General features: G+C 49.6%; 1 protein-coding gene across 1 annotated transcript in view; it reads left to right on the top strand.

The window, feature by feature from the left end:
* Positions 1-306: 306 nt before the first annotated feature.
* The window catches only part of CD151 (CD151 molecule (Raph blood group)), a 54,159-nt gene continuing 29,450 nt past the window's right edge, over positions 307-25,015 (top strand). The window contains exon 1 of the mRNA XM_065403779.1: positions 307-379. The gene's annotated coding sequence lies outside the window, so the exon portion shown is untranslated. The remainder of the gene's footprint in view (positions 380-25,015) is intronic.

Consider the following 25,015-nt stretch of genomic DNA (forward strand, 5'->3'; position numbering starts at 1 on the left):
TAGCCATGTGAGTCCCAGGCTATTAGAGAGACAAGGTGGGGGAGGTTATAGCTTTTATTGGCCCAAATTCTGTGGGTGAGAGAGACAAATTCTCAAGCTGATACAGACCTGCTCTGCCTCCAGAGCGCACTAGGCAATTCTAGTCCCTCTGCCCACTAGGGGTCTCTGGGTTACGGGAGAGACGGATCAGAGTTTATTCAAACAGTTAAGCATTGGAGCAGCTGCTGGCTGGCGCTGTGGGGACTGGGAGGGGTTTGGAGCAGCGGCTGCAAAGCACGGCTCGCGCTGCCTGTTTTCACTGCCGCAGCAGCTCCGGCGGAGAGAAGGTGGGACTTGCTCTCCTGCCCCAGGGGGTCGGGACTCCGCTCGCCAGGAACAGGTAAAGGGAGGCGCGCGGGGCTCTCGGGCTCTGTCTGCAGGGGAGAAGCGCGCGATGGCCAAAGCAAGGAGCTGCTGGCGCGGGGGGTGGCAGGGGGAAGCGTACCTGAAACAGCAGCAGCAACAAAGGAAGCCCTGTCCCCCCCCCCCCCAGCCTTCGCTTTCCAGGGCTAGCAGAGGAGGATCGGAGCCCGTGTTTGTTGGCCTTAGTCAGAGATGGGCACGTGAAACGCTCTCCGGGGATTTCCCCGAGAGGGAGGGGGCCGTGGTAAAGCACCTTCCCGTGTGTGTTTCCTTGCCACCCACGGCGCGTTTTGTTTACATGGGGGCGGCTAAACTCTTCCCCGGCCCCTCGCCTCGCCCAGGGGCTCTCGCTTCCAGTTTTGGAAAAGGCGGTTTGGGAAGGGCCGAGCTCTCCCTGCTGCAAGGCACTCTTCACTGGCGCTTTCAACTGGAACAAACTCGGCGAGGTGCAGAAATGACAAGTTTGTGGTTTTTGTTTTTCTTTTAACCACGCCGTGAATCAAGGGGTGGCTCAGACTGTGACTCGAGAGCGTTCCCAACGCCCCGGGGCAATGCCCCGCTGTTCCCTTGGAGGCCACGAATTTCCATGCAGCCTTGGAGATGTCTCATGAGAAACCCTTTTAATTTCTCCAGAGCCATGGGAGGCATAAAGCAGTTAAGGGACTTGCCCCAGGGCGCACATGTTGTCGGTGATCTCCTGTGGCCAGCTCTAGAGCTTAGTTCACCAGACCATTTCCCTCCCTATTGAGAGACGAGTTTCTATGTTGTGATTGCCTTTTTTTTTTTTTTTTTTAACATGACTTCCTCTCGCTAGGAAATCCTTAGGGGTTGTCTTGCTACAGGGGTTCGGCGTAGTCTCTTGACTTTGTTGTACAGAGCTTATCTCTCTTCACTTCTGGTTTGTTTAAGGCTCCACTTCTGTATAAATAAGATTTGGCCTTCAGGTTGAAATACTGGTGAAATCCTTGGGGGGAAGAAAATATTTACCAGGAAATCCAATCAATTGTTATGCTCCACGTGCTGCTTATGTGTTCTCCCTGTCTCCCATTTTGAAACTAGCAGGAGCTGTGCTGGCTGTGTGTCACTTTAGCACCATCCTGTTGCTTGACATGCAGAGCATTCCCCAGCAGGCTTTGCTTCATGGCATCTAGTGAAAAGGATAGACAGCAGTCAGGATGTCTTGATCATAGAAGCCCTTGATAATTAATCCATCCCATTGCAGCAGCTTGTTGGTTTTGAGGAGGAGTATATTTAACCGAGAAACCTCTGGATGCCCTATTAAAAATCCAAAGAAGTGGGTTGTAGCCCACGAAAGCTTATGCTCTAATAAATTTGTTAGTCTCTAAGGTGCCACAAGTACTCCTGTTCTTTTTGCGGATACAGACTAACACGGCTGCTACTCTGAAACCTATTAAAAACCCTGTAACTCATTTCTCCCCCTCCCCCCCATCCCCTTTCTTGCTCTGGGGTTTCACAAGGTGCTAAAGATCAGCCCTTCCCACCGATCAAGGGTTTAATTAAAGGTTACAGAGGTGATGCATGGTGGCAGCCATTTTGCTAAAGTTATGCCATACAAGACAACCATTGGGGACCCCAGTGTCAGAAAACTGGCTTCTACAGTCCATGATGTTTTAATAGTGGCTTAGGTTCTGAGGGAGGCTTCTAGTGTGACAGATATCATCTAGTTAACATGCAGACCAAAGGTGCTCTCAATTGTTTAAATCAACATGAAGACAGAGCAGAAAGGTTTGCCCCATCCCTGCCCTTGGACTTTGGCAGTCTAAAAATGGTTACTGCCGATGGAGGAGACTCAGAAAAGCCCCTTCTGAGTTAAAACTTCAGCCTCAGGGTATTAGTTTGCAGTGAAGGTAGGAAGACAACCCCTTATAGCACCTAGAACATAGTTTGCCTTTAGGCCTGTGGGTTACCATAATGCTGCTGTTAACCTGCCTCTTGCCATAGGCTAGGGAAAGTGGAGTTCAGGGCAAAATGGGTGCAGCTTCTGTGTGCTGTGACTGATCTGCAACTCTACTTGAGCTAACAAACTGGATAAGATTTCATAGACTTTGCTCACAGTGGTGCCTTTTTTACTTTAATCTATGCTGACCTCTTTGTATAACATAGGCTGTCAAATGTCACATCTTCTACTACTGTGTTTATACGTTGCTAGCCCAATGGGGCTGCGTTCTTGGGTGGCACTTTTAGGCACTACTGTAAATCAACATGATTAACAAATCCAGTGCCTCCAGCAGTAAAGGGAATTGTTCTTTTCTGTTAGGGAAGTGAATGTTACTGAGCTCAGCAGCTGCCTGTGGTAACAGACTACCACACTGTGACCAGGAGAGCTAAGCTGCTTTTTGAGATCTGTAGCTTCTGACCCACAAAGCCCCTCTCATACCACGGCCTTTTCCCTCCATAGTTTCAATATTTTTCACTGCCTGGCCTGAAATTGTTGTGTATCATTTGCAGAAGCTTGCGAAATAGCTTCTGAGTGTTCTCTAGCTGGCCACTTTACAGTGCCAGATCAATTAGTCCATGTCTCCCTGTGTTTGGTGTCGTGAAAGGCAATAGAGAAGTCCAAAGGAGCCTATTTAGTTCAGTCTCCCACAGTCACCATGAGACTTTCCACTCCCACAGCTTGGTACAAAGGCCTTGCAGCCCTGCTGTAGTTCTGAGATAAGTTACCACATGTACCTAGGCTCCTCCTTTGAGCTCTTCTTACCGTTCTCAAGCAGGTTCTGCATTCACTCATTCCTGCTCTGCTCAGTTCAGCTGTATCCCTCGTGCTCTAAATTCCTACCCCATGCCCTCTTTGCCAGAGTGGGTGGGCAGCAAAGTCTCCCTTCCCCTTGGTGTTGAGTGTCCTCAGAGATCAGATGTGTTTCAGAAGTGCTTGTTCTAATGGTTTCATCCCTGTGCAGCCAGTATAGAGGGAGCAGAGCACTGATTAGCATGAACTCCCCAATAGCAAAATTGGCCAGATTGCACCCTGCCCTGGGGTCTGTTGGGGTTAAAGGAACCACCTTGTGGGCATCCCGTACTGAGCATTTGTATGGCACTTGCCTTCTTCAAAACATTTAAGCCTGCTTACGTGCCTGCAAGGTAGGGAAGTATTGTTGCAATTTTATGGATAAGGAAACTGAGGCAGACAAATTAAGTAACTTGCCTAAAGCTGCTGCAAAGTCAGTGTTACAGCTAAGATGAGAACAACAGAGTTCCTGGCTTCTAGAACTGTGCTCAGAGCACATCTCTGAGAGGCCACTATCGTGTACAATGTGTGGCAACAGCGCTCATGGTCACATGCATCCTTGCAGTGCGGTGGCCAGGGGGATGATATTGTATTGCTCTCATGAAACCAGTGTTTTTTGTAATCAAAGTGCAGCGTGAGACTGTGGGTGTCTCACCTCCATCAGGCTCTCTGGCAGGCCCAGATCTCCCTGCACAGCACTGTCTGCTCTTGCTGATCAAATACAGTAACTGTGGTGATGACCTTTACTAGCACAGACTCTCTCTCTCCCTTGCCTAGATGCAGCCTGGGCTGTTTCTCTGGGTGTATTTCTTCCCCCTGCCCCGCCCCATCTCCCCAGGCTGGAAATGATTTACAGAAAACCCCTGAGTGCAGGCATGCTCCCACTCAGCCTCATGCTATGCCTACACACTTAACATCGCCTCTCCTGAAGCATAATAAAGTGCTTACTGTCTGAATCCTGGCTCCACAAGGAACATTTCCAGCGTGGCCTCCCTAGGCTTAAATGAGAGATTCTTTGGGAGGGGATGGACAGAAGCTGCCACCTTTCTTTGGAGAGGAAAACTATGTTTCTGACTTCGGTGGCTGATGCAGGGCTAATACGGTCCTCTTGTGGGGCTCTCAAGAGGCAGATTGGATTATACGAAGCTAATAATAATTGTAGCTCGGTTGCTGTAGCTGCTCACTCTGTGAGAACGTTACACAGTCTGCAGCTACGTATTTGCTCACCCTCAGAAAACTCGGCCCCTTTATGTTGTCCCAAGCTAGGTGGCCAAAAATCAGGGTACCTAAAAATCTCTTAATTAGTTCTGAAAATTTTGGCCCTTGTTTTCCTGAATTCTCCTCTACTTGGTGCAGTGAGCTACTTTCTTCTGCCTCTGGCTAAATATGCATGTGTTTATATTAAATGTGAGTGTTACTTTAAAACTCCCCTCAGCGAGAGTTTTTTGGGAAGGAAAACAGCTGGCTGGATATCTCCACCCTCCGTGTGTCTTTTACCAATATTAGCGGGAAGCAAACTGTCGTGTCAGATCTCTCCATGCATCTCATTGTAGCTTCCTCACCTGGCTTCAAGCTGTGGTGCTGTCCCCACTGCCCTCTCACCCCTATGGCATGTTAGTTTATAGCAGGTAGAGTCCAGTGCATGTAATACAGTGCAGCACTTCCCATAGGTAACACACACAAGCTGAAGAAAGAGTGGGATCAGAAAGGAAAAGAGCTGCATTTACACATCTCCCCTTTCTTTCTCTATGCCCTGCAAGCCCCTGTCAGCATTCCTGCCATTCTCTCTCTGCTTTTGCTCCCCCCATCTCCTATATCACCATCTGCCCAATTATATGGGAGTCAGGAGCCTTCTGCTGTCTTCCTACTTCTAGTCTCGATGCCCAGTTACCTCCAGGGGCTGCTGCTGCTGCATCTGGGCTGTGTCCCCCAGACAAGTTAGGTCAGAGGACTGGTGTCAGCCAGAATGAAGCAGGATGGCTCCACCAATATGTCAGGCCCCTCCCTACCATAGCAGTCCCAATGGGCTCCCACCAAGACCAGGAAATTAATTTAGTCTTGACAGTTTCAAAACTTCAGGAGTCTGAGGGTTGAGGTTAGATCTCCCTGCATCTCTCGCATTCTCCCTTTCCCACCTGTGTCCTCTCAGCTGTTGGGACCCACCTATACCTCTTAATTTCTTACACCCCAAGTGTTCCTTTCCCTGCCGTACCTTCTGACTGCAGCCAAACCTAATAAATGAAGCAAATCCTACTTTGCAACATGGCCATGCTGTCCCTTCCTCCCCCATATGTGCCCTTTTGGGAGCCCGGTGACTGTGTGTACATAGCCATCCTGGATGGGGATTTGTAAACTTCTCTATTTGGGGAAACGCTCCCACCCATCATGGTGCCCTGAGTGGGGTTCACTCGCATAGAGGGTGGGACGAGGACTGGAGGGGATGGGGAACTGCAGATTGAGAATGAGGTTCCTTGGCAGAAGTGCAGGTAGAGTCTTAGGTCTTCATTCCATATGATGCTAAGGGAGTTCGCACCCAGCCCCTGTTTAGAAGTGTCACGCTCATAATAGAGCTCTAAGTGACCGTATGTTCTCATTTCCTGCTCCATCCTGGTGCCTAAGCCTTTGCCAGTAACCTGCTCATACCAGCATGTTGGATTGTCCTGTTCATGATCTCAGCAGCTTGACATGCAGAGAAAGCTACTTCAGTCAGTCATGTTAATCCTGTGCCCTGGCTACTGTGTAATAAACTACTGCACAGCAAAGGAAAGGCAGCAGGACTATATTTATTAAAGACCCTGTGGCACTTTATGCAAGAGTCAGGGCCTTCACTTTGATGTCAAAGCCACATTGCGACTTGATTAGCTCCATCCTTATTTCCACCTTAAATTCCCCTTGCAGGTCTAGGTGATGGGATTCTTCACTTTCTGCTGTAAACTGTTGTGTGATGTTGCTGCTACGTTCTACTCTAGCAATGGCTACATTTCAGCAATTGGTGAAATAATCCCTGTGGGTGACTGAAAGTGCTTTTGGGTCTCGGAGGCATATAATAAAATGTAGCTGTCATCTTCTGCTTCAGGGCACATGCCAACCACTACCCACACGAGTTAAGGTTATTCCATTCTTACATCTTCCTCGGATACAGCTGGTACTGTCCAGCATAGGCTCCAGCTCCGGGGGTGCTCTGGGGCTGGAGCACCCATGGGGGAAAAAAATAGTGTGTGAGCAGGGGTGGGAAGGGGTGGGGCCGGGACCTTGGGGTAAAACTGGGGTGGAGCATCCCTGGAAAAGTAAAAAGTCAGCAACTACGCTGTCCAGCATTGGAGACAGGATCCTGGACAGGATGGGCCATCAATCTGATCCAGCAGGGCAATTCTGGCATAGGATAGTACGTACTATGGAGTCTAATAACAAAGCTGCCCTTTTTTACCCACCCATGCTACTGTCAGTTGTGTGTTGCACCTCGACCACTGGGAAAAAGGGAATGAGAAATACAGTAAGTGCAGGACCAGAGGGGGTGTCAGCCAGACTTGTGGGTTGATCTTGGCGACAGTATCTATGATCTGTAGGAACAAATAGCGCTGAAAGCTGGGAACAAAGTAGCTGCTTGGCATTAGATGCTGGGGGGAGGTTGGTTTTTTTTTTTTTTTTTTTTTGGTGCTGGAGCCTAATATTAAAGGCACAAAGTCTGCTTCCTCCCCCCCCCCGATGCATATGATAGTCAGTGCACTTTTTGCATGTCCCCTCATGGGGGCAGATAAACTGTATAAGCCTGAGTGTACAGAGCATGTACTCAAGGGAGGAAGAGCATTGGAAGAGATGTTGGCCTGTGTGTGTCCATTCGTGCACTGATGCTGCTCCTAGAGTTGCAGCGTGAAAGACTCATGTTCTCAAAAAAGATGTAGGTGCCAGTGTATGCAGTTGAAATTACAACTGCAGCACATACCCCCTCCCAGGTGAGTGCAGGAGCAGAGTGGGCAGGGAAGAAGAGAAGAACTTTGAGAGACTTTGTCGCTAATGTATTTGAAATCTGAATCTGACAAATGAGCAAGGTGAATGTGGCTTATGTCAGACAACTGTGTTACAGGGCTCCGCTACATCACAGTGCCACATTCCTTGTCTGCATCTGAAGCCGGGTTTGGGCTGCATCGAATGATACTGAGCCATAGAAAGCTGGGGGGGTCCTTATGTGTGAGATGAGCGTTCTTCCTGGCAGAAGTTCAGAGCCATTAACAGACTGTAAATGTAAGGACTTAAGCTGCTGTGAGATGCAATCAGAACCGTTTCCTGGGCCTCTTTGCTCCTCAGTTACCAAAGCACTATCACTGTACTAAATCCCCTTCAATGTACAACGTATAAAAACCTGCTGAAGAGGATGTGGTTAGATGTTTGGCTGCGTGTGTGAGTCTGTTCTCTCTGTGTGCTGTCCCAGCTCTGCGCAGACAACTGTCGCAGCAGACCTCGAGCGAACCGACCAATGACCACAAGATCCATTAAGGTACAAAGGCATCCAACCAGGTTTATTGCCAACAAAGCACGGTCCTAGCTCTGGGTTCAATTTCTGTCTCTGCCACAGACTTCTTGTGTCACCTTGGGTGACTCACTTAACCGCTCTGTGCCTCAGTTCCCTGTCTGGAAAATGAGGATAATACTTCCTTTGTCTGTCTTGTCTATTCGTATTGAAAGCTCTCCAGGGCAGGGACCGTCTCTTACTCTGTGTACACACAGTGCCAAGCACAATGGCACTGTGAGCTCAGATACCATATACAAATGATAATAGACTACTTATGTCAATTTAGCACATTTCATCCACACAGAATGCAGTGAAAATAGTGGGACAGGATGAACTGGAGGCAGGAATTTCTGGTGACCTTTTAAAATGATGTGTGTGCTGTGGATCTTTCTTTTTTAAAGTGGCTGATTAGTGACCCCTAAACTCTAAAAGCAGATGTAGCCTTTGGTGTGTGCAGCACTGTGTTTCAAAGGTGCTTTTGTCTCCAGTGAAGGTAACACAAGAGTGGAAGAAATACAGTGGAAGAAAGACTTCAGCAGAATCTCCATGCTGCATAGAACCAAGCTATGCAAACAAAATCATGCCAGCATTTTGAACATGCTGTCCAGCCAACAGCATAGTTTAGGTGCCAGGAGCAGTGGGAGTGAGTCATGGGTTGTGAATCACTCTTGGTATCTTGCATTGGCCTCCGTGGAATCTGTAAGGGAAGAATTAACATCCATCTCCCCCGACAACTGCGCCTTGCTGTTTAATTGTTTACTTTCTTGCTTGAGGGCTGCACCCTGAACTCTCCCGGATGTCATGGGGAGCTGTGCATGCAGTCGCAGAGCAGCGTCTGGGGCTCTTAGAACGCAAGCACAAACTAAGTGCCACCTCTGAGCAGGAGGTGCTTTAGATCAGGGGTTTCAAACACGCTGCCTGAGGGCCACAAGCGGCCCGCCTAGCTCTCCTGCTCCCTCCCCCCCCCCGAGTTATTTTCTGTGGCCCGCCAAGCTCCCCTCCCGCCCCCCAGCGTGCTGGGTCCCTGCTCCTCCGCCTGCCTCCCAGTGCTTTCCCGCCACCAAACAGCTGTTTGATGGCACTTAGGACTTTCCAGGAGGGAGCAGGGACACAGCGTGCTCTGGGGAGGAGGTGGAGAAGAGGCGGGGCCGGGGCAGGGATTTGGGGAAAGGGTTGGAATAGGGGCAGGGAGGGGGTGGAGTTGGGGCAGGGACTTTGGGGAAGAGGTGGGGCAGGGACGGGGCCTCATGGAAGATTTCTGTGATGCGGCCCTTGGGCCAATGTACTAGTCCACATGTGGCCCTCGGAGTGATTTGAGTTTGAGATCACTGCTTTAGATAGAACTGATCACATAGTGGGTTGAGGTGCCACAAACACTTTGAGCAGTGTTGTCTTTTAAAAAAAAACCAAAACCCTGTTTGGATTCCCACCCTCTTCTCCCTGTTTGGTTCTCTGTCTTTTAATTAAATAACTGCATAACTACAGGAAAACATTTGGCTTTGTGTTTGCAGATTCCTCTGCAGTGGCAGTAAATCAAGCACTAGAGTGGGGAGGGATGAACTTAAAAGGGTATTGAAATGCAGCCTTGTAGGAGGCAGAGCTGCCCTCTAGACTTAAGCTGTATTTTGGGTTCTGTAGCCCCACTGACACCAGTCACCTTGTAATCCCAGGAAGCCCACACAGTGGTATGCAAGGGAGTTTAGGAACCTCTCCTCCTCCAGGGGGGCACATCACTTTGAGTCCTCTCCCACCCTTGGCCTTGTCTATGCTGGGGATTTGCCAACCACTGAGGCAGCTACACCAGTGCAAACCCCCAGCTTCCCATGTCTACTGTAGCTGCTCTGATGGCTGAAATAAGGACAAATCCACACCGTAGACAAGGGCTTTCTCTGTGTTGGGGGAGGAGAAACCATTAGGCTGCTTTCCCTTGAGCCTGTGGCTGCTGTGTGAGCCAGGAGGCTGGGTTATCAGTACTGTAGGAAACTGGCTGCTGTAGTGGCTAGAGAAGGGTGCGGTGCTCCCTGTGCCCGGTCCTCAGATGCAAACTGGGATGTGTAGCAAACGCTGCCCCTCTTCACCATCCACTCCCGAGGGATTGTCCGCACTGGGAGTTACACTAGTGTAACTATACTGGTATAATTATTCCTGTATAACGGGTGAAACTGTCCCATATTGACAAGCCCTGAGAGTGTTAAATATCTGTGGTCAAGGGGAGGGGAGCCAGCACACAGCCCATGGCCATTAATCTCGCAGCAAGGTTGTATTTCACCCCCCATCCTGCTTGGGCCAGTCTGTACTTGTGTTCCTTGTATCTCCCTGTTCAGATTCTTTCCTTCTCTGTGTCTGTGCTGAGATAATTAGATTCCAGGTTGATTGTAGGGGCCTTCTAGACCGATGCTGTTTTGTAACTTGTGTGAGGCTGACGTGAGGAGTTGGTTCAGTTGCACTAGTATGGCCCTGATCCTGCTGCCATTGCAATCAGTAGCAACGCACCCATCGACTCATTTCAGCAGGAATGGGATTAGATCCTATGTGAGGTTGTCATGGCTACTTCCAGCATGAAGTTTAGATTTAAACCTACCTTTGCAGAAGTGAGTCGTGGCTTGGGGTTGGTTTTTTTGTTTTGTTTATGAGCCTCATTTTTCAGTTGCTCAACTTGAGAGGTCTTAAAAGGGCCTGACTTTCAGAAAGTGCTGAGCTCCTGCCCTGTTAAAAAAAATAGGCCCCTTCAAATTATCACCATGTTGGGCACCCAAAAATGGAGGTGCCTAAAAATCACTGGTCACGTCTGGACACTTTGGCCATAGCTTTCCTGAAAATTCTCACGATTTCTGTTAAAAACTGAGGACTGGAAAGATCCCATTCTTAGTGCTGAGATCTTAAAGGCCGAATTTAAACACCACAGCTCTGGTTGTTCCCCCAACCCCACTGATGCCATGGGAACATGCTGGGAAGCGGACGGTGAGCCTGCGTTACCTTGGGCAGTTGTCAGACTGGCATCTTCCCTGTGAACTCTGCTAGTATTTAATGAGCTTAAAGAAGCAGGCAGAGCCACTGCAAGAGCGGAACCATTGGAACAAACTACAAGGCATGTGGTGGATTCTCCATCTCTTCATGCCTTCAGAAAGGCATCCAGTCTTGACTTGGAAGATTCTGCTTTAGTCAAATCAGTTATTGGGCTCAATAGAGGGTTACTAGGTGAGATCATCTGGCCTGTGTTATGCAAGTGGTCAGACTAGATCAGTGGTTTTCAACGCCTGGTCTGTGGACCCATGGGGGTCCACAGACTAAGATTTCCAAAGGGACCTGCACCTCCATTTGAAATTTTTTTAGGGGTCCGCAAATGAAAAAAGGGTGAAAACCACTGGACTAGATGATCTAATGGTCCCTTCTGGCCTTAAACTGTATGGGGAGAAAATAGAGGGAGTGAACCCAAAACTGCTTTTAAACTTCATCTGTGATGAGGCTACCTCCTTCCTTCTGGGGTAACCAGCAGGGCTGCCCAGAGGGGGGGGAAGTGGGGCAATTTGCCCCGGACCCCACAGGAGCCCCCACGAGAATATAGTATTCTATAGCATTGCAACTTTTCTGTATGGAAGGGGCCCCCGAAATTGCTTTGCCCCAGGCCCCCTGAATCCTCTGGGTGGCCCTGGTAACCAGAGAGATGGAAGGATGGAGCATGTTGGCTAGCTGCAGAAATCCAGTCCAGGATTTCCCAGCCATAATCAGAGTGCTGACTAACAGACTGCACTGGAATGCAGTGGATCTTTTCTCTCAACTACAGATCAGTGGTGTGTTAATTCTCAATAAGGACAGTGATTTGCTGAGATGGATTCGGAGTCTACTTTGCCCCAAAGTATACTGCTAAAACTGCATCCGCTCTGCGAGGCGTGGCACCCCCTTAACTGTACCGGTATAGTTAAAGCAGCACAAAGTTGTGTGTCGACAGTTCCTTGGTGACAGAGTGTTCACTGGCTCCTGTAGGGACAGTGGAGCATGAATGGGGGCAGAGAGGGAGTATGGCATCTTTCAGAGGAACTTGAGTTACAGCTTGTTTGAGTGTGCTGTTTCCCCCACCCCTCCTAACATTGGCACTCAGCCAGCCTGTAATTGCCTTTAAACAGCCCATGCCTTCCCCTTGTTTATTCACATGCTGATGCTTCCCTGTGATGTTTGCAGGCTGCTCTACAAACAGCTGAGTAAATGGTTTTGTGGATCCATTAAAGTTTGCTGGAAAAGAGAGGGGGAGGGAGGGATGGAAGGGACTTTTATTTCTAGCAACAAGGTGTTCATTTTGGTTCTAAGGAGGATTATTTTAGAGGCAGCTCAGTACTGAGTTTCCTGCACATAACACGTTGCTGTTGCTACAGCAGCAGAGAGAGAGGCTCCTACTGCTTCAGGAAATGAACTATCATTTAATTTGCCCTTGAACAGGCTCAATATTTGATCTCAACTGTGGAAAAGCCTTAATAATAGCCAGAGATACTCCGGCTTCAAAAAACTGAGCCCTCAGAGAAATGGAAACCAGAGAAATGTAGAAATGATAGATGGAAAAGACCTCCTAGCCCATGAAGTTTCTAGCTACGCTATCGTTTTTAGAAGAGCTTGTCACCAGTTTTTTTCCCCCTCTTACTTAATTGGCCTCTCGGAGTTGGTAAGACAACTCCCACCTTTTCATGCTCTCTTTATGTGTATATATATCTCCTCAATATATGTTCCATTCTATGCATCCGAAGAAGTGGGCTGTAGCCCACGAAAGCTTATGCTCAAATAAATTTGTTAGTCTCCAAGGTGCCACAAGTACTCCTGTTCTTTTTGCAGATACAGACTAACACGGCTGCTACTCTGAAAGGTGATGTCGACACTCAGAAATTGGCATAATGAAAATCAGAATCACATGTTCACACTCGCTCCCTCTGTCAGCAGAGCGCATCCACAGTTGGGGCACTGTCATTGACAGTGTGAGCAATGCACCTTCTGTCGCTAGGTGTTGTGGGAAGGCGAAGCGGGTCGTGGTACATCTTGGGACTGGGCTCTATGTCCCATGATGCATTGCTTTCTGTCCCAGCACTCCATGGACTTCCAGCTTTCTTTCATGGCATTTTTCAATGGCCCTTCTTTGCTATGCACCCCAGCATCTTTGTGAGACGGTGCACTGCTCTCCTATGCTCTGTTAACTGTCATGAAGACATGGCAGTGCAGTTAATCGTGAAGTTCCTAACTAAAGAAGACTCCCAGGTGCTTGACATGCTGTGTGATATGGATAGGAGCAACTTTAGATTGCTTTTGGCATTCACAGAACAGCTGCATAGGGTAGGCTGTCGCTTTTGGGCTTGGGGAAACAAGCAATGAACAGTGAGATTGTATCGTCATGCAGGTGTGGGATGACGAGCAATGGCTACAGAACTTTCGGATGCGGAAAGCCACCTTCCTGGAACTGTGTGCAGAGCTCGCCCCTGCACTGTGGCGCAAGGACAACAAAATGAGAGCCGGCCTATCAGTAGAGAAGCGTGTGGCATTCGCTGTGTGAAAGCTGGCGACTCTAGACTGCTACTGGTCGGTCACGAACCAATTTGGAGTGAGGAAGTCAACCGTTGGGGCTGAGTTAATGCAAGTGTGCAGGGCAATAAATCACATCCTGCTACGAAGGACTGTGACTCTGGGAAATGTGCGTGAAATAGTGAACGGGTTTGCATAAGTGGGTTTCCCTAACTGTGGAGGGGCGATAGATAGCACACACACTCCAATTTTGCCACCAGACCACCTTGCAACTGAGTACATCTATAGGAAGGGGTACTTCTCCATGGTGTTACAGGCATTTGTGGATCACCATAGGCATTTCGCTGACATCAACGTGGTGTGATCTGGGAAGGTGCATGACACGCATCTTGAGGAACACCAACCTGTACAGAAAGCTGCAAGTGGGGACTTTCTTTCCAAGCCAGAAGATTACAGTGGGGAATGTTGAAATGCCCATAGTGATCCTGGGAGACTTGGCATACCCCTTACAGCCGTGGCTCATGAAACGTTACACGGGACACCTGGACAGCAGTAAGGAGCGGTTCAGCAACAGGCTGAGTAGGTACCGGATGACCGTTGAATGTGCCTTTGGCAGATTAAAGGCGTGCTGGAGATGCCTTTATGGCAGTTTAGACCTTAATGAGGACAGTATTCCCATGGTCATAGCTGCCTGCTGTACGTTGCATAATTTTTGTGAAGCTAAGGGTGAAAGATTTGCTCAGGGGTGGAGTGCTGAGGCAGACCGCTTGGTTGCTGACTTTGAGCAGCCAGATACCAGGGCTATCAGAGGAGCCCAAAGGGGGCAATTTGAATCAGGGAAGCTTTGAGGCAACACTTTGAAAATGAGAACCAGTAATGTGTATATCTGTGAGTGGTGCTTCAATGGTACATTACATGTAGTTTTCCTAGGAAGCAAAGGTGATATTTGGGGCCTTACATTACAGTAAGCAAATGATTAAACTGCCTGTGTGTGTATTAGTAGGGCCTGCTATCTCAATTTGTAGGGAACAAATAAAGACAAGTTACCATTTGAAAACTTTGCTTTTATTGCACAAGAAACAGCACACACAAACACACAGGTGCCTGCGGGGAAAGGAGGAACCAGGGAAGGGCAGACTTTCACAGCTGCGTGTAGGTCCGGCCATCATTGTGAAAGTTGTCTGAGGGGGTGGAGTGAAGGGGAAACTGAGAAGTCCGGGGCAGTGGAAAGAAAAGTGTGGGCGGAGTCTGGGGGGGCATGGAAAAGAGTTCTGAATGTGCTGCGGGGAGGGGGAGCACCAATCTGCTGACTCTGCAGCATTATTAAGGACTTCAGCATCTGTGTTTGCTCCTCCATTACTTTAATCATCTGCTCAGTTGCGTCCTTAACAAACTCCTGATTCTCTTTTCTGTCCTGCCGTTCAGCTTCCCAGCACTCCTTGCTTTCCCGTTTCTCTTCATTGGAGCAGAGCAGTTCCTCCCGGAACACGTCTGTCTTCTTTGCTCTGTCTTGGGCGCTTTTTTATCTGGCAGAGACGGCCGGGGTCCATGGGTTGTTCCTGAAGGACGCATCTGCCGAAGCACAAGGGACAATGCAGAGAAGCGGGATTGTTAAATTCACACACAGCATTGAAATATTTCAGTTAAATACACCTTTTGCAACATAACAATCACTTTCTCACTGACCCTTGGCAAGCACACATCTCTGTGAACACCCAAAGCATGGTGAGTGTCGGCGGGGGTGGGGGGAAATGGTGCTGCACATGGAGGGGAAAGAGCACACACACTGCAAGGGTCGTGGTGCAGCCAACTAGGGAAAAAATTCTAAAATTCCCCACACTTTTCCACAGGCGGGGGTCCTTCTAGCAGACATCTCACTGCTAAAGGTAAACAGGGAAATGAGGGCACATCTACTCCATGCTCCCTATGCTGTTCACCTGTGTGCCACTTCGGTCCCTGCACAAGTGATTGCTGAATGGCGCGGGAAAGTGTCCTACAATGGGGGAAGGAACAAAGCTGCTCTCCCACGGAACCTTCGGCAGAGGATTGCCAATTACCTCCAGGAAACTTTCCTGGAGATCTCTCTGCAGGATTCCTGTGAGATCTCGGCATGCATTAACACCCTGTTCCGCTGTACTGATTAGCTACACAGAGAAATGTCCGGCTCACAGAAACGCAGCCAGCCTCCCACATTTCTATACCCTGAACTCACCTCCACACTACGCAAACTACAGCCACTTACCGGGCATCTCCTCTCCTGCTTCTTGCTCGCCAGAGAGCAACTGCTGAGACTAGCTAGACACCTCTGGAGTGCCTGCCCCACCGGGTGACCCTGCTGGGAGCTCCATATCGTTGTCTAACTCCACCTCTTCATCAATAACTTCATCCTCTGGGTTAGGTCCTCTTTCCACCGCTGCCAGGCCTGCCGAAGTATCCCCAGGGCTCTTGGCGGTGAGGGTGGGGTCACCACTGAGGATAGCGTCCAGCTCCTTATAGAACCAGCAGGTCTTAGGTGAAGCACCAGAGCAACGGTTTACCTCCTTTGCCTTATGGTATGCCTGCCTCAGCTCCTTTATCTTCACTCTGCACTGCAGCGTCCCCCGATCATAGCCCTTTTCACACAAGCCTCGAGAAATGTGCCCCTAGGTATCCCAATTCCTACGGCTCAAGCACAGCTGTGACTGCACAGCCTCCTCTGTCCATATACTGATCAGATCCAATAGCTGCGCAGTGGTCCAAGCGGGAGAGCGTTTGCTGTGATAACCTGCCATGGTCACCTGGGAAGATGCGATGAGACCTCTCGGAATTTCAAAAATTCCTGATGGTTCTAAGGGGGAGGGGCAGATGGTTGTTTACATGGCTGCAGGGCAGTGGAGTTCAAACTGCTGACCAGAGTGGTCATGATGGACATTGTGGGACACCTCAGGGCGGCCAATTAAAGCAATGAAATCAAGCGTGGTGTCTACACTGGCACTTTAAGAAAAATGTAGAGGAAAAAGATTGATCTCTCATGGGGGTGGATCTATTTTGTCGCCAAACCTAGGCATTTTCCCCAACAAAAGTTGCATCACAGTGTGTACACATTCCCTGTTTTGTCAACAAAACTTGGTAGTGTAGACAAGGCCTTAGTCTGCCTGCGCCTTAGTTCCCTATCTGTTAAATGGGGACAGTGCTGTCTACCTCACAGGAGTGTTGTGAGGATAAATACACTAATGGCGCTGAGGTGCCCTGCCCAGTTGCTACGATGACTCTGGGGGCTATAGAAGCACCTTAGCAGCTATCTCCTCTTCCAGTGGTTCCTGAAAATATTTTTTATTGCTGTGGTTCAAAGTCTAAAAACTGATTGTATGAATATCACTGTGTGATAACTAACTGCTGGCGTTGGGGCACACCTAACACTGCATGTAGATCCAAAATCTGCTGATAACTCGCTTGGGGACTGAGATGATGTTGAAAGATCTGTGAATAATAAATAGAAAGCACCTTCTATAAGAGCTCTGTGGACTCAGTTCAGCCAATGGTGTTTACCTGCTGAGCGTAAAAGTTACAACATAGTTTGGCTAGCTAGTGTGGATGAGGTGAAACTGTCTTGTAAAAAGAGCTTGATGTACACTAGAAAAATTCAACTGGTTAAGGCCCTTAGAATAGTTGTTAAGCAGTGCACCCACACACAGAAATTCCCATCACTGTCTACAGGTGGGTTACAAATGGTCTAACCAGTTCATCTGAACTGATTTAGTGCCAGCGTGGACTCAGAGAAGCTGAAAGGATTCAACTAGTCCTACCACAGCGCACTGGGGACCTTGGGGAATCGCCCAGATGCACCAACTGTGGGAACTGAGGCCTTGGCTACACTGGCGCTGTACAGCGCTGCAACTTGCTGCACTCAGGGGTGTGAAAACGCCCCCCCCCCCCGAGTGCAGCGCTGTAAAGCGCCAGTGTAATCAGCACCTGCAGCGCTGCACGCTCGCTTGCAGCACTGCAAGCTATTCCCCTCAGAGAGGTGGAGTACATGCAGCGCTGCGACTACACTCGCGCTTCACAGCGCTGTGAATTCTCAAGTGTAGCCAAGGCCTGAGTGGGAATGATCAGGGAATTGATCAGGACATTAGTCTGTATGGAGGGGGGCATAACTTACATGGATTCAGCATGGTGAATGCAGATGCACTAAATAGCTTGTGATTAAACTGGCATAATGCTCTGGATCCAGTTCCCTAGTGTAGGCGAGAGCCCTGCTTTTTACATAAGGACTTTGAGTAGAGTTGGATGGCATGCAGTGGTGAGCTGGAGCCGGTTCGCAAGAACCGGTTGCTAAAATTAGACGTCGGTGGAGAACCGGCGGTTAAAGGGCCGGGCGGGTGGGCAAACAACTCGGCCCGCGGGGACTGTCCTGTCCCCCACCTGAGCTCCCAGGAGTCCCAGCTGGGACCTCCCCCGGCCCCTCCCCCAGAGCCGCAGCGTGCCAAGCTGCCAGCAGCTTAGCTCCCTGACCTGCCGCTTTGAGCAGCCGCCGGCAAGGTAAGGGGGGGCTGCGAGCTCCAGGGCCACCGGGGGGGGGGCAAGTGGGGCAATTTGCCCTGGGCCCCGCAGGGGCCCCCATGAGAATCTGAGGCTCCCCCCGGCCCCGCCTTCCCCCCTACCAACCCCCCCGTTTCCCGTCCCCTGACCGCTCCCCAGAATCTCTGACCCATCCAACCCTCCCACCCCCCGCTCCCTGTCCCCGGGACTCCCTGCCCCGGCCTCTTACCATGCCGCTTACCCCGCTCAGAGCCGGGTAAGGCCGGGGTGGGGCTGCAATCTCTGGGCCGAGCGGCGGGAGCTCAGGCCCCCGGTGGAGCCACCACGCCGCTGCAGCGCTGTCCAGGGCTGCTCCTGGACGCTGCGCGCTGAGGCTCCGGGAGGGGGGGAGGCGGGGGTAAGTGGCATGGTAAGGGGCCGGGGCCTGGGGGGGTTGGATAAGGGGCAGGGAGTCCCGGGGATGGGGGGGGAGGGGTTGGAGGGGGCAGAGGCTCTGGGGGGGGCGGTCGGGACGGGGAATGGGGGGGTTGGGTAGGCGTGGGAGGTCGGGGTGGTGGTGGATGGGGTCGGGGCAGTCAGGGGACAAGGGAGCAGGGCGAGTTGGGTAGGGGGTGGGGTCCTGGGGGGCCGTTAGGGTTGGGGGTCTCGGGAAGGAGTGGTCAGGGGACAAGGAGCGGGGGGGTTGATGGGTTTCGGGTTCTGAGGGGGGCAGTCGGGGGCAGGACATGGGTGGGGGTCGGATGGGGGGGGGGGAGATAGGCTGTTTTGGGAGGCAGGTGGGGCTTGTACTCACCGGGCGGTTCCCTACCGGGTCTTCGGCGGCGGGTCCTTCATTCGCTCTGGCACTGAAGGACCCGCCGCCGCCGCCGCGCCGCGGAAGACCCGGAGGGAACCGGTTCCTAAGATTTTGGCAGCTCATCACTGATAGCATGGTGTTAAAAACACCATAGGCTGGACTACCCTGAGTGCTCCCTGTCTAGGCTACCACTGCCACCCATGGCCGAGCTACACCAGTAGTAACAATAGGGAACTTTAGAGGGGAAAAGGTAGTGTAGTCACAGCAGGTTTGTTTTGTCTGTTAGCTGAGACTGACCTAACTCATCCACTGTTCCTCCGGTCCAGATCGCAAGGAGCTCTTTGAAAACACACAGCAGGCCCTGAGCTCTGGCACTTCTAGTGAAGAGTGAAAAGCCTTTTATTATCCCTCTTTTCAGCTCAGTGGCTGGTGAAGTGGCTCCTGTGTATAAATAGTATAAAGTGCTCTGGGATCCTTCGGGATGAAAGGAGCTTTATTTCAGACACAATAATGAGGTTTGCACAGAAGAACTTTCATTAATCCATGCATGGAGTGTCCATCTCCAAACCTGCTCTGTCTGCAGCCCTGTATTTTGCACTGTGTACCACCTTCAGCTGTTTTGGAATCTGTTTTGAGGGACCTGTTGCTTTCCAGAGGATCAGGTTCTGGGAGCTGTGGCCTGTAGCCTCCTGGCCTAGGGTTGCCAATCCTCCGGGATTGCCCTGGAGTCTTCACAAATTAAAGATGAATCTTTATCTAAATCTTCAACTAAAGGTTATGTCATATGATGAAACCTCCAGGAATACGTCCTGCCATGGCAGCCCCCGAGCTGGGGCTGGGAAGGAGGGGAGTCTCTCCCCGGCAGCCACTGCCCTGGAGCTGGGGAAAGTTGCCTCTTTCTCTGGCGCCGCAGCCCTGCATGTCTCAAATTCCCCCTACCCCCTCTTCTCACTCCACTGCCCCCACCCACCTACCCCCTATTGCCCCCAAGGCCACCACCTCACCTTATATGTGCGTCTTCTCAGGGTCCAGGCACCTAATTAGTGGAGTCATGCCTGCACTAATTAGGTGGGTGGCCCTTCGTTCTCTCATGTGAGGCCGCCCAGGCGTGCACCTTAGAGGGAACTATCCGCGGACCACCTGAATGGAGCTCGTGGACCAGTGGTGGTCCATGGACCACAGTTTGAGAACCTCTGCACTAGATCATGCTTCTTCTAGATCATTTAAAAAACAAAGGAGAATCAAAAAGGGGAGGGGGCGAATTCAGCTCCATGTCCATTCCATACGTCTGCCCCTTGAGTAGCTTCCTTGTCTCATATAGTTTAAGGGTTTGATCACACTCATGCTTTTCACCAGCCCTAGAGGCATTGGTGGTTTGACTTTCAAGCGTGTTCTAACTGGTTGAAATGAAAAACGCATTTTGCATCCTGGGGACGATTATCCTCTTGCAAGAGAAGGGGCACGGGGGGCAGCACCATGCTGAGCTTCAACGAAGGGTAGAACACAGCTGAAGTTCCTGAAGGTTTCAGGCCCAGTATGTCATGAGGGGGCAGGACTGGACATTTGGCTCATGAGTTGCTGCACTGTCTGAGCCTCAGTTAAGAGTCTGCGAGCTATTCGAGCTAGTGAGTGCTGCCAGGAGTGCAGACAGGCAGGGGAAAGATTTGGTGGAGACCTGTGTATACATGCAATGACTCTGAATCTAGCTGAACTAGACCGAAAGGCTGGTCCTAGGAAATCAGAGCCCTTGTCTGGAGTGCTGGGCATTGAGGTCGGCAGCTTTACATCAGGGAGGAGGAGAAAGCAGGCAGTGGTGCTCTTGTCACTCAGCGTCAGTCAGCTGGTGTAGAGAGTGTCTGGAGAAGAGTTTGGCAACCTTTCATTATTTTTTTTTATTTTTATTTTTTTTAACATTGGTAATGTTGCCCATTTGTTTTTAAATGGCTCTCCTAGGAACACAGACAGTAGAGGTAGGAAGGTCCCTTCTAGCTCACCCAGCCCAGCCCCCTGACAATGCAGGATTATTTTCTAGCTTCGTTTATATTCCAGTGCTTTTTCCAGGCGACTTGCGAGTGTCTCAAATGTTGGGGCTGCTCTCACTTCTCTTGGGAGACTGTTCCATGATCTAAGACTTTGTCTATATTACCGATTTACTTCAGTCCAACTCATGTTGCTCAGGGGGTGTGAATAATTCACACCCCCTGAGCAACGCAAGTTATACCGACCTAAGCACTGATGTGGATAGTGCCAGGTCGGTTCTCCCACCAACATAGCTACCACCTCTTGCAGAGGCAGCAGTTACTAAGCCGACGGGTCTCCCGTCAGCTTAGATTGTCTCCACCACAAGCGCTACAGCAGGGCAGCTGGGCCGCTGTACATGCTGTATGGTCTAATTTAGACTCTTCGCTGCCAGGAAGTTAACTCTGCTCCTTCCAGGGTTGGTTTGTTTTTGTTGTTGTTTGTTTTTTTTTAGGCAGGGAGGGGGAGGAGGAAGAAGAATAAGGGCTGTTGGAAGTACATGAGAGTTTATCCCTTGTACTTCCTGTGGGCCCTATTCAAACTCCTAATAACTTCAAGGGGCATCTGCCTCAGTAAAAACTGGGTTTTGGCCTTTTGGTAATACTTAACCCTTTCTTCCAGGTGTGTAGCAAACACCAATCCTTATAACATCCCAGCAAGGCAGGTTAGTCAGTATTAATGAAGACCAAGAAGTGAAGTGACTTGCCCCAAGCTACAAAGTGAGTTAATGTCACAGCCAGGAGTAGAATGCTGGGGGTCCTGATCCTGTGCTCAAGCTGCTGGATCACACTGTGACATTGCAGTCTATATGGTTTTATAAAAATATGCTAATGAGTGAATATAATGTAACTGGAATATGCTTCATGCAAAAGGTCTCTTGTAAGGTATCATTACAAAGCTTATAATCTACTGCGTGTGATTATCCTATTTGTATAAATGTACCACTCTTGTATCTGAAACTAGAAATATGAAATATAACTCTGAGGGCCTATTGTAATTATGCAAAGTGTGGGCCATTAATGGTGGTTTGGAATCTTGATGACTCCCATTAACCAGGACCATTGTCTGCAGATGGCTGTGTTTACCTGTTAGTCTTCCTGTATATGTGTGTGCTGGCAAGTGGGCAATAAAGTCTTGCAGTGACATGTGATCATGTCATCTGAACTGGAATCCATCTTTAACCTGGTGTCTTTCCATTGAGAAGGACGGGGTGGGAACCCAGAGAGGGACAAAGGTTTCCCGCCTTATGCAAAAGATATATAAAGGGGTGGAACAGAACAAAAGGGAAGGAGCCATCATGAAGAATCCCCTAGCTACCACCTGAGCTGGAACAAGAACTGTACCAGGGGAAAGAATTGTGCCCAGGCCTGGAAGGTGTCCAGTCTGAGGAAAAAACGTACTGAAGTATCTCTGAGGGTGAGATTATCTGTATTCAGTTTGATTAGACATAGATTTGCGCATTTTATTTTATTTTGCTTGGTGACTTACTTTGTTCTATCTGTTACTACTTGGAACCACTTAAATCCTACTTTCAGAGTAGCAGCCGTGTTAGTCTGTATCCGCAAAAAGAACAGGAGTACTTGTGGCACCTTAGAGACTAACAAATTTATTAGAGCATAAGCTTTCGTGGGCTACAGCCCACTTCTTCGGAAAGCTTTCGTGGGCTACAGCCCACTTCTTCGGAATATCCGAAGAAGTGGGCTGTAGCCCACGAAAGCTTATGCTCTAATAAATTCGTTAGTCTCTAAGGTGCCACAAGTACTCCTGTTAAATCCTACTTTCTGTATTTAATAAAATCACTTTTTACTTATTAATTAACTCAGAGTATGTATTAATACCTGGGGGAGCAAACAACTGTGCATATCTCTCTATTGGTGTTATAGAGGGCGAACAATTTAGGAGTTTACCCTGTATAAGCTTTATACAGGGTAAAACGGATTTATTTGGGTTTAGACCCCATTGGGAGTTGGGCATCTAAGTGTTAAAGACAGGAACACTTCTGTTAGTTGCTTTCAGGTAAACCTGCAGCTTTGGGGCAAGTAATTCAGACCCTGGGTCTTTGTTGGAGCAGACGGGAGTGTCTGGCTCAGCAAGACAGGGTGCTGGAGTCCTGAGCTGGCAGGGAAAGCAGGGGTAGAAGTAGTCTGGGCACATCAGGTGGCAGCTCCCAGGGGTTTCTGTGATCCAACCCGTCACACACACCACCTTTGCAGGGGATAAATCAGTGCCAAAGCCCCATCCTCACCCCCAGCAGCATTGCCAGCAGGGGCAGAGATTTAAGGAGAGAGGGAAAACTCTTGCATGTGGAATCCTCAGTGTTTCTGCATTGCCCGGCATTTTGAGAAAAATCTCAGACTCACTTGTTTCCTGTTGTTCTGCAGCTAGGAGTGTGACTTTAAAGACAACAGTAGTAAACGGTGTTCTATTCTGGGGTGGGGAAGGAAAGCAGTGGGAGTAGAGACAAGTCAACTCAGCCGTTAACACTATACTTCTGCTCTCCTTTAACTCCCAGAACCCCAGGCAGGATTTTTGTTTGATGGGGATGTGTGCCAACTGCTTACAAGTAGGAATTCCAGTTCCCCAGCTGTATCTCCACAAGCAGCTAAAGGGCAAGGCAGGGCATGGGATGGGGTGGGGTGGGGGGAAGAAACTGTAGCATTCTCACTGGGAGGATACATTAATATTAGCTTTTGAGAGAGGGAGACTGATCATGGGAGGAGGGGGATTTTTTTATTCTGTTTTGGATGGCGTCTAGCACGGTGGGGTCCTGGTCTGCAATATAAATAAGTGGCTTTAGGTGAATTCCTGCCTCCTGTTCGCCTTTCATGTCCTGCAGTTTGTGACGAAGGATTCACAAGCCTTGCCAAACGCAACTTATCGAGAGCCTGATCTGGGCTGTAATTCATAGTAGCCATTCTTAGTCTTTCTGTAAAGATATGCAGCCCATGGAGACTTCAAGTCTCCCCAATCAGTGCTCTTTCTGGAGAACAGGCAAGTTGTCTAAACTCCTCCTCATTTCCTCCCCTTCCAAAAAAAGAAAAGAAAAAGAAAGAAAAGTTGGAGCTGGCTACCCATTTGACTTCACAGCGAAAGTCCCGTAGGGTTTCATAGTGAAGACTCCAGAGCTGGAGTTGAGAAAAGGTTACTTTAAACCACCGTTGCGCTCCGCATGTTTTGGAGCAGCCAGGGGCCCTTCCTGGCTCCAGGTGTCCGCCTCAGAACTGTTCTATCTGTGTTGCTTTCTGGAGCTCCTTATGAGCTCTGGCAATTGGTGAATAACTGTAGAGCTGTGTGCTCTGGCCATGTGCCCCCTTCCCACCCCTGCTTGCCCACTTCCGCCCACTCCATACCCCTGGCCCAATCCTGACGTGCCCCCTATGCCAGGGGCTGGCAGCAGAGCTGGCTTGGAGTCCTTATGCCAGCTCTACACTGGGTGGGGTGTCTTCCTGTGCAGGGCATATTCTCCATGGGCTTTCTCAGGGAGCCATTTCCACCCCTTTTTAGGCTCCTTTGGGTTGCCAGAGTGCACCTGTGCTGTGGTTTAGGCAGCCTTGACAGAAACAATAGCTGGGTTTACATGATATTACAGACATGTGACTATAAACCCAATGACTGGCTGCCCCTTTCTGGCAGCTTCCAGCACTAGAGGCCTACCATCATATCTCCCAGATCTGCAACAGGGGCCTCCCTCTTTCCTTCTCCCAACACACACGCGTGTAGCATGCTTTGTGAACAGATGCTCTGATGTTACAGAATGAAGGTTTGATGGAAAGACAAGCTATTAGCTTTTTAATATAGGGAAAGGAAATAATTTTTTGCTGAGGGCTGTCTTCCTTCTTTTTCAGTTGTTCTCTTTCCTGTATCCCATTGAGGACGAGAGCAGGTGAAAGAGGAAGACGTCCCTGTGGAGAACTGAGAGGTCTCATTTGTGCTCCAACTTTTACTCGCCCTGAGAGGTCAGTGGTAGCCATGTTTTTGTTCCCCCTTGAAAGTCTGCTTTAGGCAGATAATAGCATTTAGCATTTATGCATTGCAGAGCACTTCACAAGCAGCTGGCGGGAAGGCTGTATTTAATGGTTCATAGCTGTTTTCTGTGCCATAAGGCACCCAAGGGCAGAGGTGATAAGCAGCAGGATCCATTTTTTAAAATAAATCCTAGCTGGTAGATCAAGGGAGTGCTAGTGGGATTTTCATTTGGCACAGAGAGGTTAAGGGCTGGATTTTCAGAAGTGCTGAGCACCTGTAATTGCCCTTCAACCTCTCTGAAAATTAGGCCTTCAGTGATTTATCCAAGCACAGCAAGTGGTTGGCAAAACCAGAACTAGAACTTAGTCTCACCTGAGGACTAGACACTCCTATCTTGTGCATTACGTATGTGGGCGAAGATGGGCTATGAAGTCCACTATGGACCTTACAGTACAGCTACACTGCATCTTCCAGCACTTAGCTACTATGGCCATGGGTGCCACCAAAAGGTTGAACAGCTAATTACTCTTATTTTCTGTCTGACTTGTATAAACTG

This window comes from Emys orbicularis, chromosome 4, assembly GCF_028017835.1.
Source record: "Emys orbicularis isolate rEmyOrb1 chromosome 4, rEmyOrb1.hap1, whole genome shotgun sequence".
Classification (NCBI taxonomy): Eukaryota; Metazoa; Chordata; order Testudines; family Emydidae; genus Emys; species Emys orbicularis.